General features: G+C 41.6%; 1 protein-coding gene and 1 long non-coding RNA gene across 3 annotated transcripts in view; both read left to right on the top strand.

Annotated features, from left to right (window-relative positions):
• LOC112464800 (E3 ubiquitin-protein ligase Nedd-4) overlaps positions 1-2,366 on the top strand; it is a 17,712-nt gene extending 15,346 nt beyond the window's left edge. Inside the window, exon 17 of one of the 2 annotated variants that reach the window (XR_003041954.1) lies at positions 286-2,366. The gene's annotated coding sequence lies outside the window, so the exon portion shown is untranslated. The remainder of the gene's footprint in view (positions 1-285) is intronic. The other variant, XR_003041953.1, reaches the window with a different exon arrangement.
• An 816-nt stretch (positions 2,367-3,182) lies between these two features.
• The window catches only part of LOC112464831, a 59,724-nt gene continuing 42,809 nt past the window's right edge, over positions 3,183-20,097 (top strand). Inside the window, exon 1 of the long non-coding RNA XR_003041956.1 lies at positions 3,183-3,568. This is a non-coding gene — a long non-coding RNA (uncharacterized LOC112464831). The remainder of the gene's footprint in view (positions 3,569-20,097) is intronic.

The following is a 20,097-nucleotide window of genomic DNA, read 5'->3' on the forward strand; positions in this document are numbered from 1 at the left end:
TATATATATATATATATATATATATATATATATATATATATATATGTCATAATTTTAATTATATTTTTATGGCATACCAAACTATACTTCTCTTTTTCCACTTTAACAACACGTAAACTTTCAATTCTCCTTTTCAACTGTTTATTATGTAAAACTGTTTGTCTTTTGTTGAAGAGCAAAGATAAAATTTTGCTTGTCACATATATATACATATATTTTACATGCATATATATAAGTATAAACTAACTTATCTTTTTTCCTTTATATATATTGTTTCTTTTGCAGTCTTTTTGATTATCAAATGATACAAGGTAGCATTATATATATATATAGAAATTGTATTGTTCAAGAACGCATACTCCTATAATGTACAGACGAATATAAACAGTTTTATAAACAATTAGTATATTATTAGAAGAAAAGGCAAGAAACGATAGAAACCAAAGCTAATAAAGTAACATTTTTATTTCAAAATTTTCATTTTGTTTTGTGCTAAATAGTACAAAATGAAATTATGTAGTTTAGAATAAGTTATTGGAAGAAAATTCATATTTTATTGTATTAACATACAAAATAAGATACGCAGAATTTTAATCATATTGATAAACTTATTTTTAAAAATATATATTGACGAACTAACAAAATTAAATTAATTGGTTGCAGGTTATCATTAATTTTACCTTGCTTGTTCTTCTGAGTTAATGACTTAAGGATATATGTTGTACTCAGGAAATATAATTGTATACAGTACATTAAATGAAGGAACAAATTCATTACAACATTGTTTTCCAGAAATTTAAATTATTGTGTATATTTTCTCATTATTCTGGTGCAGCGAAACTCAATAGTCTCGAAAAATAATTTAAGTATTGCTTCTTGTTAATATCCTTAATCGCAGATGACGAAATCAGTGTCAGATACGAATGCCTTGTATTATAACATTTATTCGCAGAATTAACATGCATTCTGAAGGATACGGAGTTAATATAACATTCCATCCTGTTTATACAGCTTATTTTATTGTAAACAGGTACGTCCCGTTAGATAATAAATAATATTGTCATGACAGAAATTTTGTGGCCTTAAATTCTGGTTATGAAATTTCTTATTTTAATAAGTCTCTCGTTCGTAAAATGTAGATTTGTAAATGATAGTAAAGTGCGCTAATTATTCGCTGATAAATGAATATCCTTTGGAATTGCTTCATCTTCATCTTCATATTAGATTTGCAGAGCGATATACATAAGCTTACATTTAATAAGTTAGTATTTCCTAGCTTGGAGATGACAAGCTGTATCCAGCTGTAATCTAATATGTTATGAAGTGCGTATAATACCCTAGGTAACCTAAGTTCATTAATAGAACAATAAAACAACCAGCGCACAGTCCAATCTTCGCATATTAAAGTTTAGATTGGATAAGGAAGAAGATTATCACTATGCATGTGCAGTGCGGTGTTCTCTGAGTCTGTCTTTCAAAACTGGTATTTTTAAATTAATACTTGAAATCTATTCTTTACAATATGATCGTTTTGTATCTTTAAGATGTAACAAGATTAATTCACTTAATTTATTCCAAAATATGACAACACGCGCGTGTGCGTGCGTACATCATTTATATATTATATGAAATTCATGATTTGCAAATAGTATGGTGAAGCAATAAATATTACATGTAATTAACGTTAGATGGACTTACAGAATATTGTCATAATGTAATGCAGACGATACGAGAGACTCGTAAATTTTTGTAATCGAGTTTGAGTATACTCTATTTTAGCTTCTTGTATTATATTCCTATACAAAAAAAATCACAAATACGAAAAGGCAGTATATGAATACGATAAGATATCTAATGAATTTAATAATCACGTTTGGTATCCTATGTATCGCATAAACATTTTTACAGACGGCGTGTTAAAATTGTATTTACTTGTAAATTGACGATATCAAAAAGAAGATTCAAATCTAGGTATTATCAGATAGATATTCTGTTTGAAAATGACCGCATTTATGCTTGATCTATATAAATAGTCCGTAAAACTTAATGCCTTACGATAATTATATCACGCATTAGAATATATCTACTTAACGTGTGCATTATTATTTACTGTTGTAACGATACGTTGACTTTATTATTGCGTCAGATAGCTATTGTTTAACAGTATACACTTTACGTGTCCTTTATCTATATGTCTATTTTCACTATCAATGCCTTATTTAATTTAGGACGGAAGGAGACTTAATTGTTTTAAGCTAGCTCAATGTGGTACACAACACGTTTTATTTCCATACATACTTACGTGCACGAACTGAAAGAAATGCGTGACTTAATTACGTTATATTCATGTAAATATTAAAAAAAAATATATATATATATATACGTTGTAATATATTATAAAAAAATGAGCGCTTCTATATCGCAGTTGCAACAAGGAGTACATAAAAGATATGCTTACCGTGCTACGCCCTTGCGTTACGATCATTAATTACTAACGAAATACGGTGGTTTTCAATCATGAAAAAAAAAATTTTTAGTATTAATATTATATTTAATAAAATTAATATTACAAGGTGAATTATGTTCTTATATAATATATATTGTGAAAAACCATACTATATATGCAAATAAATTATATTAAAAAGTTGCACATTACGTAATTCTCAATATCCATCATAAATGATAAATAGAGACGTGTCTAGGGTTCTTTTACTAATTTGTCATTTATTTCTACGTAAGCAGAAAGTCAGAATATTATTTGTATCTCATAATTCGTTTGACCGCCATTAAATCCAACGATAAGGTAACCGATAAATTATTTTTTACAAAGTTTACGAATAATAAGATCACAATTTGCGGATATTTCTTCGAGATAATAGATCGGATTCATGGAATATTTTATCGGCTCTGACATACTTTCGTTATTGTTTTATATTCCTTCACTTTTATGTTTTCTAGAAGAAATTTAGATTCTATATCGAAACGTTAAACGAGAGAGATTCATCAATTAGCGCAGATTTTCAATAAGCCAGCTCTTTTCGACGATTTCGCATTTAAATTTCCCGCCCGCGGCCGGCGCGAGCGAGTACGCCCACGCGCCGCGGGATGGCCCTAGTCGCGGGCACATCTGCAGAATCAAAAAAGACAGTTGGGAAGTGTAACATCACACATCGATTCGGCGGGCCGCGTCGAGCCCGAAAAAAAACTTTCCTCTTCCGCGTTCCTTGGGCCCTGGCCGTGTGCGGCCGTGACGTAGCCGCGCAGCCCGGCGTCCAAACGTTGACGCGCGGTGCGTAAACGCGTGTGGTGCGGTGATATACAAGTGAGAATCGCGACACAACGACGACGAGAGCGTATCAGCGCGTTGTGCGCCGATGGAAACGTGACTGTCCCCCTTCGGGTTTATACGCGGTGGTTCCTGTCACGGGCAGCGGCAGAGCGGGTAGCAGCCCTCTTCGTTCAACCCCCCGTCTCTGCCGAAAGGGCCACGTCGCCGACACGTCGAGGGAGGGAAGGAAGTGCTCGGCGTGCCGATAACGACCACCGCGGCGGAGGTCACTGCATTGCGGTGAGTACGTCGAACCCTGTATATACACTTGGGCCTCCTCGCGACACGGCTTTCGTACACGGCCACACGGCACGCCTCGGAATCGACGGCGGAATCTCCGCCGCGGTGCATTCTCGCCTCCCCCGCACGCCGCCCGGCCGTCGAAGGGGTTCATTACCCCTTTCGGCGACGAGTACATACGCGATATACCTACCTACCTACGGTGTCGCTCTCGGTCGCCGGCCGCCGCGGCGAGCTTTTCGCCCCCGTGATGTCCCCTTTCCGCGGCGATTCCGCGCGGGGACCTTCGCGGAATTTTCGAATACCCCGCGACGAGAAGTTGGCCGCGGGAGAAATTGGTCGCGTCGTTTGAAGTTTAAAGCGAACGTTCGCGAACACGAGAGCGATTCCGCACACCGGTCACCGGGATGCCTCTCTGACATTCGCAACTCCGCAAACTTCCGATCGATTGACGTTTCGAGTTTTGGTGTTTCGTCGGAGCAATGACAGAAGCACGTTCGCAAAGGATCTTCTCGCGGATTCTTTATCGTAGCGAATGCCGTAGACGCACGTATTACCCTGGAGCAACGTAAATAATCCCCTTGCGCTGCAGCCATGATGTTTATTATACATTTGTGATATTACGACGAAGCTGCGGTGGAAACTGAGTAGAATATTTAGAAAAGTAGGAGACGAGAAACTAGTTCTTTACAAATACTGATTTTAATTACACTGAATTGTAATATATACAAAATATATGATATATATGATACATGTTTATAATAAATATATATAAGATTTATACGTATTTATATAATAAAAAATATATAAATGAATTTTTAAATGATTAATGAGTCAAGTAAATACATATAATCTATGCAGTGACACATATAAAAATTTATATAGACAGATACATCTACTTGAGTAATTAGTTATTCAAAAATTTTCCCACGTTTGCATTAAAGTGCTCCTGGTATTTCGTTAATAACCCGCATTAAAATTTACTCAAAAATATTACCCCCCATATAAACTCAATACAAAATGCTCCATCCCGTATAATTTAATCATCCGCGAATATTTTTCATGCAAATTAAAATATTGCTGTTAAAATGGAAATATATATAATATGTCGAGTGTTTTATTCTGTTAACAGCAATTAATATCTTTTGCGTCATTCGCGGGCGATACGTAATCATTTATGATTTAGGAATGTCAAATGACATTCCGCGTCATATTAAAAGGAATTCAAATTGTTTTGTACAACGTATCTAAAACTATAATCGTGTTAAGCTATTAATATATCGTTGTTACTTTCGAAATATTTATTATCTTAATCCATTGCGTCATTATTATCACACTGGATCATGATCATTATCGTCATTTATTTAATCAATCTAAAATATGAAAATACGCACGAAATCCGCGCAAAAATAATTTTAAGCTTCAATAGATTAATAGTTAACGCATAGTCGCGTTATGTTAAAGCTGCGTCTAACATTCACCGCGTGGCGTTTCTTAATTTCACGCCTCTCGTCTCGGCGGTGTTTCGTCACTGCAATATAATATATCCGAGAGAAATTTTTCAATGTTTTTCCGCCGTATCACCAAGCGCGTCGCGCGTTGGCGTATTTATATTGCGTCAATACTACTGCCTGACACAACAGTATCGTTTAGCAATGAACACCGGATAAAACTTCGCCCGCGCTATTGGTGTTGTAATACATATTACGTAAGTGTTATCTAATCAATCCATGTTTCTCGCTCTTCTCCCGCGAAGCAATAATTTTGGAACAAGAGGAACGTTGGGTCTCTATATAGGAACCTATATAGCATTGGGTCGAGCACGCCGCAGTAGTAGCGGTTTTATTTGATATCGACTCGTCGCCGGTCGGTCGGCATGTATCCGTTTTTGTTTAACTCACGTAGTCACCTTCCGGTATCTCTCGATAATGCGTCGATATCTCTCTCATATTTTCCGCGTCTTTTTTTCCTCCCATCGAGAGCTAAACCTCTCACCTCCCACATGCGAACAAACATCAAGATATGGAGTGACATAGAGTGCTGGCAATTGCCTTAATTAACGCTCGATTAATAGCATCCTTTTACGTTTGCGAGAGGCGTGTGTCGCTTTGTCTCGAGCCATTTATTAAAGCGCGTCAGTTTGCATTGTCTTCCTGTAGCTCCCCCCGTCCGCGTGCAGCTTAGGAGTGTCAAGTGAGCTTTTCACACCAATTAAGATATCTAATAATAATCAATCGTTCCTCGGCTGTTGGTGTACTCAAGTTCGTGACACAGACACAACTTGCTATGTGCGTCAAAGGAGAATTGCCATAGTTAAGCCGAAAACTAAGTCCAACAGTCTAACTCCAATGTAATTCAGTATGCTCCAATTTTTGCGATATTAACAATAAGTTAGAAATACAGATTTTTTTATAGCTTATCGCACAAATGCACACACGTGAAAGATTTCTATGTATATCAATCTCGGAAATAGACAGTAATTTTGTTTTAAATTTCTCAATTGCAGTTTTTTTTGAACGCTTAATTCACTTCAAGAGTGGCAAGAAATGATCACCAATATTTCGCGTTATTTATCCGCCAAGTTGTGTATAATGAGCGCCGGGATTGCTATATCTGAAACTAGGCAACCAGTTTATTACCGTTAATTACCGCGCGCGATCGTAATTAGTCGCGTTTTTTTTCGATCGATTCACGTCTCAAGTGAATGGGCAGAGGGACGCGCAGCATCCAACGAGAAGATGGCGTCGAGGAATCGACCCGTGAGTAAATTTTTCCTCTAATTGTTCATTTATTCTGCCAACGACGACTCGATATCGTCGCCATTGCAGCGACACTCTAGCGTTTTGCGTCTCGCACTATCTTCGATACATTAATTAATCAATGGAAAACTACGTCGTTTAAATGTCCTGTGAAATGTGCGCGGATTAAGTGCGATAACGTACGTATAAATATCGTACGGTTATAATTTTTATGCAACACGTGCATGGAAAGTGCCCCATTACGCACGCTACGCGTGCGTGATAGACCACTTTCCAGGCACTTGCAACATAAAATAGGGAGTGTAAGCCGTGTGTAAAGATGAAAATTCCCGGGTGCGGTTACCGCACTCGCCTTCGGCTCGTGCGTAAACTCCACACCCGGGAATTTTCATCTTACCTCACTTGTTACACAAATAACTAATAATATACAGGGATTACTGCTATTTCGGGAACGAGACTCGCATTTCCGACGCGTTCCGGATTTGTAAACTTATCTGCTTGAAACATCTTCGCGGAAGGGACTATCTCGTCACAATTCCCAGTTTAGTCGTGGGTAATCCTTAATGGGTAAGACGTGACAATCACAACGCGCCGTACTCGGAAAGTACGCACGCGCGTTCGGTCGTTCGAGGGACGATCCTTTGATCGCGATAAAACGAGGAGAACGCGTTGCTCGTAAATATCCCGGCGGTGCACATCGCAAAATTATGTCGTCGGGCGAATCACGTTCCGCAGCGCGGATGCCGATGGCGTCGTTGTGTACGGGGCACACGACAGTACAATACCACCTGGAGCATCCAATCATTCCCCCCCGTATTCGCATCCTCGGACGCACGTTTCTGAATTTTAATCTAAATTCTTGTTTAGTTCGGTGTTCAACTCTTTTTTTCCACCCCTTTTTCTTTTCCACGGCATGACGTCGGGATCTTCCTCTCGCAGAGGAATTGCTTGTTCCCTCTGCCATTTCCTCCCGCGGCTGCCATCGAGTATTTAAGTTTCACGAGTCAACACGTGTTATAATTACGGAAATTCTCGGAAAACCGAGACAGGGCGGCGCGGCGTGGTGCCACGTACGTTGCATTGTGCTCCCGATCGAAACCTCGAGCAATTTATTTATATGCGAAAGTCGGCGTTAGGGGTGACACCCGCGTAGCGCAATCTGACAGGTAAAAATTTGGTTTTTCCTCTCGTAAAATGCTTTTAACGTTTTGAAAGGTGTCCTAACCGCAGAGAAATAGAGAAAAAAATTTTGGAAAAAAAATTATTTGACGCCGAATGTACGACGTGTACTGTTGTAAAAATCGTAGTTTGACTTTCCGCGGCATTGCGTCACCCTGCCAACTTAACAATTCGCAATTTTTGAAATTTTGATTTTTTTGCGTACACATCTTTTACGCTATTGATAACCTTTTTCTTTAATATTGAAAACTAAATATTGTGAATTGATGTCGATATCGGAAATAACCATATGTAGGCCTTTATTTTGAATTTTGACGCTATTATAAGTTTCGCTAACTAAGCTGGCGAACACTCTCAACTCTGATCCGTTTGGCACCCGTGGCAATTCGCGCTGTATTCGCTGGTTAGTCTTGATATAATGCGACACTATTAACGCGAGTAAGTGTCTCCATTTCATATCGCGATACCGCAATGAATGAGCATTAAGAATGCGGCCGAATGGCTGGAGAGGACTCGGGCTGAAAAGGGACGAATTAACAGGCAGCTGGAGGACGTAACTGCAATGAAATGGCACGATAAACGCGTTAATATCGTCGACTCGCGCGGCTCGCTGCCGTGGAAACCGCGGAAACTGGGAAAACCGATAGACAGGGGACGCCGCCGACAAAGCCGAAAGTTATCCTAGATTACAGTTTAGGTACACAAAGCGCTGACATCTCTGATCAAATGAGTTACTGCGCGCGGCGACGCGCGACGCGACGATCACTCGCAAGACGGCGGACGTATATACGCTTTTGACAGTCCCCCATTGTGTGCCTCATTGTTTGCGTAATAAAGTCGCCGAAGAAGTCACCTTGCTTGCTTTTATCGGAAAATTAGTTCGCCACCTTACGTTCGCCGTCTTAATCGGGACTCGAACTCGGAAGTCCATTACTTATCGAAAAGTTTTCTTCCGCTTTGTTTTCCTTGATCCCGGGGTCGAATGACGCGCGAAATTATTAAACGATGTCGCAGATGTTGCGTACGGTTATGGAAGATAGCGAAGGAAAAATCGATAAGGGAAAAGACGTAGAAAAAACGCTTAGCGTACGGCAGATTTGCATTTTTATCAATTGATTGAAAAAACTAGCGATATGATTCAATTAATAATGCCTAGGAAATTTCGTTTCGATAATCCGTAATTTGCATTATATATAATATGGGGTTATTACCTGTAGCTAATAATGTAAACGGTAGAATGTTAAAACGATTGTTGTAAACGAATTTCGGCACTGGTAGCGCGAGGTTGACTTTGCCATAGTTGACGACAAATGAGGCTAGGTAACTAAATTAGTTGCTATTCTATTTAGTTCGTTAATTGTCGTCGGTGTAACTACATTTATTGTCGTCTATGTACTATTATGATTATCGTTTAATCTAATTTTCATACTGCCTGCATTAAGCATTCGATAATTTTGCGGAACGCTGAAAATTAATTTTCTTTAACAGACGTGATTTCCTGTGAAACAGTTAAAGAATAATATTGACCCTAAAGTTCCTAAGTATTATTACTCGTAATATTCAAGTATGAAATCTTATAAGCGTAACTATGCCATTTTTTTTTACCAAAACGTATATCGAACGTTCATGGTGTCGTGTCAAAGAATGACCCTTTGACTAAATTTCGCTTGTAAGCGCAATCACGTTAAGAATTTCTGCCCTAAATGGAACAGCAATGATCGTACGACGGTTTAAGAGCATTGCTAGAAACGAGCGCGGCTTTTCCGATTTTTCTCTCGGTCATTGCGATTCTTTTCTGTGTAACACTAATACACGGTACGTGCTCGGGCCGAACAAAAGCGCCGTCGTCTCTGCCGTCTCATCGGGGGCGCCGACACGACTCCACCGTTACCCTACGATTGTCCTGGGCACATCCACGGAATATTTATCAACGCGCCATCCACGGCGCGGGTACCCCCGGCCCCGGCCCCGGCCCGGCCGCAGAGCGTCTTTAATAACGGGGCGCCGCGCGCGATGCAGGGCCGTATTGATTTTGAGGCCAAGGTGCGCCGCAAGGCAGCTTCCAACTCGCCAATGTAACATGTGTGTATGCGCGTATGTGTGCGCCAATGGATATTAACCCTCGGACGTGGTCCTGTCTAGAACGTACTCGACGAGGCATGCTGGCGTACCGAAATTTGTATCAATCTACGGAAAATTAAATTCCGAATGAGTAACGGCGTGATATATTATATACAAAACAATGCACCGCGATGCTAATTAACTGGTTTATTGAATCGCTGTCATTCTCAAGGTCATAGTGTTTCATTAAAGAGAAAATTTACTTAATTAAACTTGCCACGCGGAGCAACGATGGGGCGATTTCACGCGTAGTTCTCAGGAGAACGGTGCCACTTTATTTTTCACCCTCTCGATTTTCGTTGCATGCGAAAAAGCGTGTGTACGTGATTTGCAAAATGTCGAAGAGTGAATGATCGTTTGCGTTCCATTGTCGAAGCGAGATATTAACCAGTCGGTGCCCCCTCCCCCCTTTCGCGCGCGCTTTAGGGCTTTAGAGTTTAGAGGATAATAATGGAAACGGAATCCACCGGTACCGTTCGGTGACGTTGTGACATTCAGGCGGCCGCATGAAAACGCGTCGCGCGGCGTGTACACGCGGAGTGCATACAAGGTGTCCGCCGCGAGTTCGTCGTCGCGCTGAAAATTGCATAATGCAAGCGCGCCGGTGAAAATGTAGCCAGGCGCGTTTTTATTTTTCGTCGCCGCGCGATGGCATGTAAGTTTCACGAGCCGCGCGCGTCGGATTTGTAAGAACCGTCGTCGTACGCGTAGCTTTTGCACAATTCCGGCGCGACGCGACTCCTTTTTTTTCCACCCCTTTCTCCCCTTCTTTCTGTCGTTTCCTCTCATATATTTCGCATGCCTCGCAAATATCGCATCACGTCGGCGCGCGAACTTACGTATGTATACGCCGAAAATTGGAAATATCGCGCTGTTTATTATCGGGAGGATGATGTATCAGTCCCTTCTACCTTACGGAAACAGCGCTTTACCGATTTTTCAGGGGAAAATTGGATACCGTTGCTGACGCGCGACATAAATAAAATCAGATAAAATATCGCCCGCCGCCTGCCGCCGTTCGTTTCATTTCCATCGTCCCCTGCCTTGGCCCCGAGGAATGGCACTCGACGTTTCCGTTTCGCGATTTCTGAATAGCCGGCACTCCGCTCGCTCAAACGCCGCGCGATTCCTTTTTGCCGAGCCTTCTCCCCACACGTGTCTCAGAAAGTCGCGGCGTGGTGCTCTTGGATCGTATATCACGGAGATCGTATATCCAAGAGGAACGAATAACACGGTAAACGAAATTATTTCATTTGCGCTACACTTGTAGTTTCCGCGTAATAAATAAATGCGAGAATTTTAGATCACTCGGCTAGATTAGCGGAGGCAAATAGACGTGGAAACTTTATTCTTTAGTTAATCCGAAGTGAACTTAAGATGTATCAGAATTTTAATCCAAGTTCTGGTTTGCAAGATATGTAATATTGAAAATTAAAAAGTTTAGCGAAACGAGATGGCGGCCAATCAAACTTTCACCGAGGAAAAATCGACTCGAAATTCGCCAACTTTTCAAGTATACTCAGTACATCCGCATCCGCCCGCCCCCATCCCCGCTCCAAGTCGTATAAGTTTCCAAGAGAGCGAGGGTGTATCGTTGCGAATTTACCGAGCACCCCGTGGACGTAGCGTCGTCGCTTTTCCATTCGCGCCGCATACTCGCGGGACAACTTCGGTTACGCGTAGCGAACTTTGAAACGGCCATTCACGTCGTAATCCTATAATGCATCCTTCGCATGCAGCGACATCCGTCGCCCGTATCCCGGCCTGCCTCTCTTTCTTTGTCTCGGCTTTCTCGATCCTCCCTGCCATGCCGCGTCAATGCCTCGAGACTCTCGATACGTTTTGCCGGTCGGTCAATCGTTATCGGTCCCTTCCTTTCGTTCGGCGCGGCGGCCAAGCGGGCCTTTGTGCTCTCGCATCGGTGATTCACCGTCGCGCGCGCGCTGCGATAACAATATTTTGCCGGCCGATAACGCGATCTTGGCGAACAAAGAGGAGGAACGTGGGCGTTCTTTAAACCGTCCGTACGTACGTTCGTTCGTCTGTACATCCGTTTCCTCACTCCCTTCTCCTTTTCCGTCCGTCGCGGACCGACGGCGGACCAACGGCGGATCGACGTTTTTTTTGATGCGCCAGACACAGACACGTGACTGAACTCGGGTCCGGGTACGTTTTTGTCGGGATTTGTAACCGTATAAGTTTCGGCATCGTTGCTTGTCCCTCCGCGCGCTCTCGGCCGCAGAAATATTATTATCCGCGACGTCCAGAATTCACTCGCGAAGATACACGTCGACCCCACTTTATTCTTCTTCCGGAAAAATTATCGAAATGTTGAAATTTAACGTCGAATTTTTCCATCTTGGATAATAAAGTTTTACATGGACGTTTCAAATATTACGAGCGCAATCGAGTATTTTCGTCAAATACGCGCGGGCGCATACTTTACGTCGCTTCAGTTCAGTCTTAGGCTGCGTTCCACTTATCGCTCACGCTCGCGAGCATCATTTCGTCCTTGTTTAACATTTGACAAACAACAAGGATGAAATGATTCCACGAGCGTTGCGAGCGATAAGTGGAACGCACCCCCTTAAACGGTTGAATGTCCAGACTGGATGTTTGAAACATCGATTTCCGTAAAGTTTTCGCAGACTGGCGCGAAAGGACAGTTAAAATAATTTATAGTTAGAAAGAAAGTAATCAGACCCGCATTCTTAAGATCTCGCGATACCCTTAAGTTCGTCAGGACGCGTCTCGCTCTGTAAGTTTGTTTCGTAGTTGTCGACCGCTCTTCTCTCTAACACCGTTATTGAGCTACCGCTTGGGAGTTAAGGAAAACGCGCCAAGTTAGAAATTGGTATACCAACGCCGGGTTATCGACAAGGTTTAAATGTTGCGGTATCTACGGCGAACTTTTGCCATCGTCTGGCGCCATGTAGGTAGGTAGAAATGGATGCTCGTCGCGCGCGGAAACGGCCGACGATGTAACGCGCTAAAAAAAATAATTAGAAAAAAGAACTTTATCGCGGAAATAACCCTTTTTCTACTAGCCGCCATTTACGAGCGCAGTCATTTGCTTCGTTCGTAAAAACCGAGTCTGTCGTCTCTTTCCGTCTTTCTCTCCTCTCTCTCTTCCTCTTCCTCTTTCCCTCTTTTTCTCTTACATCGGCTCGTCCGATTCATCTGTGGAAATGCCAGAGACGTTAACCGACTCTCGGAAAATTTCTCCTATTGAAGGTGGAACTTTGTTCGTAGGGGATTCACGGTTGTCACATCTTTAACATCGTAATCAGAGAACCGCGGAAACTTACGGAGTGTGCAAATTAGAAGTTGATGAAACGAAAACCATCGTATCACGTGAATTACGAAGTGATTTCACGTGCATATTTTTTAAAGACCATACAGTATTTAACCAACACGTACGTCTCGGTCGCTTCCTTAAATAAATTATTTTTTTCCGAATAAATAGAATTTTGAAAACTATATATGTATATAAATTGTTTTTGTATTAAATATTTTTCCGAAATACGCGTGTGCGTATATGAGCAATGCAAACATATATCAATTAAAAGCGTTCGGATCAAAACTGCCGTATGAATCTGTCATTTTATGGGTGCCTTCTGTAGAGTGTTCAAAGTTCAACGGCCCTGCGCTAGTCTCTATCGTCACGCTATAGAGTTGAAAAAAAGCACGCAAATACATGCAGCGATGTATTGCGCCCGCTGGCGAAAAAAAAGTGATAGAAAAAAAACCTTATCGCAGGGACGGACTTTTTTTCGCACCACCGCCATTTACGAGCGAAGTCATTTGCGTCGTTCATAAAAAGCGATTTGAGTTTCTCGCATTGGGTCACCTCGAACCGTCCTTGAAAATACGCGAGACGTTACCCGACTCTCCCAGAGAAAATACTTCTCGTCGGGGGAAAAACTTTGTTCGCCACAAAGAGTGGGAAGGGGGTGGGCGGGAAAGAAAAAGAGAGGAGGAATAAGAGAGCTAAGGAGGAGGAGCATAGCGAAAGCGCAATCATATCGTTAAAGATGTACAAAAGCTCGTCACGTTCCTTATCAAAACCATTTATTTGCAATCAAATCGATCTAATTCTGAAACTGCATAACTTATGCGATGCATTGGTAAACGCGTATATTTTTGCCGTCTGTTGCTTATTTATTACGGATATCCGTTTCAAAAATTGATATTGTCAATAATGTCAACTGCCTTAGTAATAGCACGTTTCTGTTGTTATAAATTAAGTTATTTTCATTCTCATATCTTATTCACATATATTTGAAATTATCGGTCTTTAATTGCCCTTGACCGCGCAACGATTGGTTCTGAAATGCACGCCATTTCTTCCGGCCACGAACTGCATCCTTGCTCGATTCTATTTTCGGATCACGAGTTGCGTGGGCGTTAAGCTTGAAATCGCAATGTGGAACTCCATAAAAATTTAAAGCGCGAAATCACCTCCTCCTGCAACGTTGATGAGAACAACATAATTCTATTTCGAGATTGCACACGTGAATATATTTTCTGCTAATATAAATGAGATTAATATAGAGATAAATTTCTTACGAGGATAAATTATAAATCGTTTTGTCAGACGTACCTGCCTGCGCAAATGCAATATGTAAATATCCTCTCGGTATATTTCTCTATGAAAGCGTATATTCTATTTTATCTGACAGATGAATGAAATATTTATATATGAGATGTGTTTAAGCTGAGTGCAATTTAAGTCGATTTTCGTATCAGTCTGTATCCACATTTCCGCGAAATTTAATACTCGAGAGAACTGGGCTTACTTCGCTTTCAAAATAAACAGTTCACATATCACAGTCAAGATTTTACCGGAACGAGATTCCAGCTTGTCGATACCGCAACGGAGGGATCTGATAATGTCGCGAAATGTCGGACGTCAAGAGAAAGGAGAAAGCGAGAGAGAAGGGTGACGTCAGTTGAAGTTACTTATCCCTGAGTTTATTGATTTATCGTACCGCAGAACGAAGATCCTCGCGAATTCTCGCGCTCCAGTAAACCGTCTCGATCTGCGGCTTTGATTTTCACGGTCGCCCACTCATCCCGATAACTCGGCACACACCGTATATAACTTCGTGGCAACGTAGGCGCGGTGTATATTGCTTATCAGAGGGAGAGGCTGAGGTCTCCCGAAAATGGATGCAATTCCATGGACGTACCGAGCGTTCCGCTCGCGTTTAGCACCGCGATCTTCCATCGTGCATGTACATATATACATATATATATATATGTGTGTGTGCATGCATGGACCAGATCCGAATCTAATATCGTGTTTTGCCTCCTCACGACCTCCGCTTGCTCCGTTCTCGCTCTCTCCTCTCTCTCTCTCTCTCTTTCTCTCTCTCTCTCCATCTTCCGTTTTGTTTTAGTCACACTATGTACATAGGACAACACACACACCCACTAGTAGTTATAAGCACACAAGTTTGATGTTTACTGGTTGCGGTGTGGCGGACTGTACACCAATGTGTTAAAGCGCGTGCCCTCGTACGAGGATTAAAAAGCGTGTCTGACCGCAATGCGTATACTTCATTTGCGTGATTAATAATATGTCACGAACACGGCGCGATCATGCTCTTGTGAAAAGCAGCCGCGTCACATTGTTCTCACGAGACGGAAGTTTCTATTGCGTTTTATATACCTCATTAAAATGAAATTTGAAGTTTAGAAAAATAATATAAATTTGACAGTTCTCTTTTTAAAAGCGTTCTCCTATTATTTTGGCCAGATCACATTTTCGCACTTTTCGCGGATGCCGGTCATTTTCAATTAAACTAAAAGCTTGGAAACTCTACGAGACGCAGGCCATTCAGATCGATGTATAAAGCATTGAGATTTAAAGGGTTCACTTTTTGCACCGCGCGACTTTAGTGGGTGCCGGACGGTGAAAAAGCGCTGGAAAAGCCCACGTAACCGCAATGCGGATGTTTCAACGGGCCTATGAGGGTCGAAGTTCGATAAAGAGCGCCGGCAGCAGCGGAGCAATAAAATTCACTGATTTAAAGAACTCGGAATTTTACTTCCAGATACTACAACGGCCGATCGATCGCGTCGCGGATAGCGTGATTCGATTTCGAATGCGCGACGCGTGAAAATACCCAACGCGCGACTCGTGACTCTTACCGCCGCGCCGCGCCGTGCTGATGTGCGGTGCTTCGATTTTATTTCCCCGAGTCCAACAATTTATTACCGCTCGCGAGTATAAACTAATTCTCGCTGCCGAAAACACGCGCTAACTTTTTCGCAGTTTACGTCACGCGGGAGAACATTCCCCTCGCACTTTTCATTCCTCGGTTTCGAATTCATCATTCACGCTGGGACATGCTGATGTCTCGCAGCTTTACAAAAAAAAGCAGGATTTTTCACCCCTTTTCTTTTCTCGCGATGGCCGCAACGGACGTAGAAAGAGAAAAAAGTCGGTCAGAACGTCGTATCGTTTCGACTAGAAAAAGCGAATCGTGTGTATAGAGAAAAAAATATTGCGCGATAGTCGCGCTGTTTCCGTCCTCGTCCATTAGCTCGGCTCGATTCTCCGATTCATTCCCTTTCCGCGTCTCACCCTGCTTCCATTATCGTCGCATGCCAAGAGCCTCCGCGGAAAATAGGAGTTTGATTGGAACAGAGGGAATTGCAATCGGAATATCCTACGGAGGAGGATCCCGCCCGTCGACGACGGCGACGACGGCAAGGCCCGCAAGACCGACGACTGGGATGACGACGACTTTGCTCGTAAATAACATTTGCTTCCTCGCGTACGAACGAAGTTACGACCGCGGAACTTTGCACGGAGAGAAAGGGAACGCGGAGCGGCAGCGTGGCGGCGCGGCGGGCGGGCACGGAGCCGAGGCCGAAGGCCGAAGACAAGAGAATGCAAAGGACCGGCGCGGGGGCGGAACGAGGCGGAAGAGCGACGCGCTGCAAACAGACGACGATTTACAAAGCATCGGAGGCGCTGCACCATCACCGCTGGTTTCCCTCCCGAGAAAGGAAAAGAGAGAACGCACTCGACGAGGGCAGAAACAAAAAGTATGCGGTGCGGCGCGACGATTTATCGCGCCGCGCCAACATCGTGGATCGCGATGCGTATGGATTTCCAGCGTGGCGGGTAAATACTCGGACGGATAAAGGATCTCGCGTGATCTATGAAGGGATCCCGTCCTAGATCGAATAGGCCAGTCAAATTAGACATTTGAGGTCTCAGGTGATGCGAACTTTTTTATTCCTTTTCAGGCGTGTTGGGGGTGTTTAGAAAAGCTTATTTTTGAGTTGTCGTATCATGAGACCCAGAGCTTTTTGAGGGGGGGAGGGGGAACCAATTTTTGACGAATCGAAACGAGTCACCGCTCATTTTCTTCGTTTTTTCAAGCCCTACAACTTTCTCAGGAGCGAAAAATTTTTGTTTTTTTGCAATAACTCGGCGAATGTTGATAAAAAATGAATGACTAACCCCTCATTGCTGAAAATTTTGGTTCCCCCGAAAAATAAAATTTTCGCGGTTTTTTGGATTTATTTTGTTTCAATTAATAGATAGCACTTTTTCGCTCCTGAGAAAGTTGTAGGGCTTGAAAAAAACGAAGAAAATGAGCGGTGACTCGTTCCGATTCGTCAAAAATTGGTTTCCTCTCTCCCCCTCAAAAAGCTCTGGGTCTCATGATACGATACGACAACTCAAAAATAAGCTTTTCAAACACTCCTAACACGCCTAAAAAGGAATAAAAAAGTTCGCATCACCTGAGAGCAAAAGCCTTTTTTGGGTCTAATTTGACTGGCCTAGAATGACGAAAAACCTACGATGTAGGCAGGGAGTGCGGCTTGGGAATGACGTGTGTCGCGATCCAATCGGTATTGCTCATAATGTAAACGACGAATAGATGTGGGGGGGGGGGAGAGAGGAGTTATGCTTTTTTCCGAACTATATCTCTATCGATGAATACCGAATGTTTGCAAAATGTAGAGACAAAGAACATTATTTTATTTGATAAAATAATTATACTTTTTGGAATCAACTCAAATGAGACCACATTCTTTTGAAAGGTCTTGTACATAGAAGTACAAAACCCTGCAATCATTTTTCTTCATATTCATTTGTTGCAAAGTTATAAATTTTTAAACTTTCCATTTTTTCCCCAATTGTGTTCAAACGCTTTGTATAAGCAATATAATATTTATTGGATTAAACCAATTAAAATCTATTGGATATTGTAGTAGAGATGTTGACAAGTAACTCAGAATTTTTTTGATTTTTTTGAAAGCCTAGAACATAAAAATAACAGGGTGGACTTAAAAGCCCCAGTTTGCTGACGGCGTTATTAAAAAAGTGCTTACTGATGAAGGATTAAGTGCGTACAACAATAAAATGGACGAATGAATTGGGAATGGATAAGAAAGAGGAAGTAAAACAAAATTAAATAACGAAAATTACATGCAATTAACAATGTCGTGAAAGTAGTCTTATTATAAAAATTATAATGAATAAAGGCCGGTTTTCACACGCAATGATTGGTGGCGCCAGGCCGCGCCAGTCGACTAATGCCAGTAAAAATGCAAGTGTAAACACTTGATGCAAACTGGCGCTAGTAATGTGGCGTTTACTGGCGGTTATTGGCCAAAGCATATAACCTCAAAATTTGAGGTTATATGGTTGTTGTCATTTACTGTGTGTTTAATAAATGTTAAATATTTTCCATAGTATACGCCAATCACTGTGTAAATACTTGTAAGTTTGCTAGTCGGTTCTGGCGCCAATGAATGCCAGTCAGTTGGCGCCACTAATCATTGCGTGTGAAAACCGGCCTTAACGCTCGAATATGTATCTCAATCGTTAATAATGCTTGATTAAATTAGCTTGAGAAGACTTATAGTTCGATCGCGGTTTGATGTAAAGGTATTTAATGGAGGAGAAAAGAGATATCAGAATAAGAGCGTGTCCGAATATGGATAGGGGCGCGCAAACCGAGTGATGATTTACAAAGCAACGGCGGCTGCACAAGGAATTGGCACGCGATAAAGATAGAAATAAAAAATCGCGTGTAGCATGATTTATCGCGTGCCGCCATGTTGGATCACGGGCTCACGATGAATTTCCAGCATTCTAGGTAATATGTTAAAATCGATAAAGTCGTTGAGAGAAATATTGTTAAGACGACCCGGAAAAATTAATTGCAAGATAAAAGCGAATAGAATTAGTCCTGATAAGCAGCTATATTATAAAAGGAAACTATTGATTTTATATCAGTTTTAAAAGTATTTTTATATTCATATTCATATTTACGTGTCTCAGAATATAGAATTATCAATAGATGTTCTAATTTAATTAGTTGTTGGACTATTATTTAATTAGTCTTATATTCCTATAGAATAATATGATCATAATTCCAAAGAAAGAAAATCCACATTTATCATCACCGAATTTACTACGAGAATAGAGTTTAAAATCGCTGTCTCGGGGGGAACCGTTTCGGTGTTTGGTGAAGTGGCGATTGCAAAGATGAAGAAGAAAATGGGAAAATAAAAGCGAGTGCGATACGATCTTCGCACACAACAATGATACACAAAAGCATTCTTGGATGGGCCAAGGCCCTCGACGCGAGGCGGAAAGTGCACGCTACTACGGCGCGATAAAAGACAGAAACGAAGTCCCGGAACACGTAATAAGATTTATCGTGTTCTTAGATCGTGGATCATGATACACGCGGATTTACAGTTCGCGGCGCGTCGCGCACGTAAACACGAAAATCGATAGAAGCGAGGCGGTAGCGAAGATAGAGCAAGGCGAGCGCTCGAAAATCGATAAAGGGCGCCGGGAATATCGGGAGGGCACACTCGAGCGAAATATTGGGAGCGAAGCAAGGAAGCAAACGAGAAATAAAGGATATCGTAGCGGAAGGAAAGTAGCGCATTCGCTACATGCCGGGGAACGATTTTCGAAACAGTGAAAATCGGTTTTTTGTTTGTTCCCTCGCCAAACTCTGAGGAAAATCTTTTTCAGCATAATAAAAGAGAAGTTTGACTTTTTAAAGGAATTGATTAAGTTTTTAGTTCGACGTTATTGTTAATTTAATCACTATACGATTTAAAGTTTTTTCAATACATGCGTTGTAACTGTTCAATAATTATTTGCCATTTTTTTTTAATTTAGAAAAATAAGGACCAATAACAGCCTTAATGTCTACATGTATTGAATTTCAGCACGAGAAACTAAATGGATATTAGAAGCAAGTTATACATTTTTTCGATTAGACAGACGAAAAAAGGAAAATCGCGAAATTGGATCGCAATGGTTTAGCTATTTTCATGTAACGGTTCTAACATACACCTTATATGAGATCGTAAAAGGCATTTTCGAACATGCTCCGCGGAAGATGTCCGAGCATTAAGATATTATTCACGGTGTTTGAGCTCGGGTCGTGGATTACTATGTACCCGTTTATAGGATAT

The sequence above is a fragment of the Temnothorax curvispinosus genome, unplaced genomic scaffold, assembly GCF_003070985.1.
Source record: "Temnothorax curvispinosus isolate PA1 unplaced genomic scaffold, ASM307098v1 QBEX01014594.1, whole genome shotgun sequence".
NCBI lineage: Eukaryota > Metazoa > Arthropoda > Insecta > Hymenoptera > Formicidae > Temnothorax > Temnothorax curvispinosus.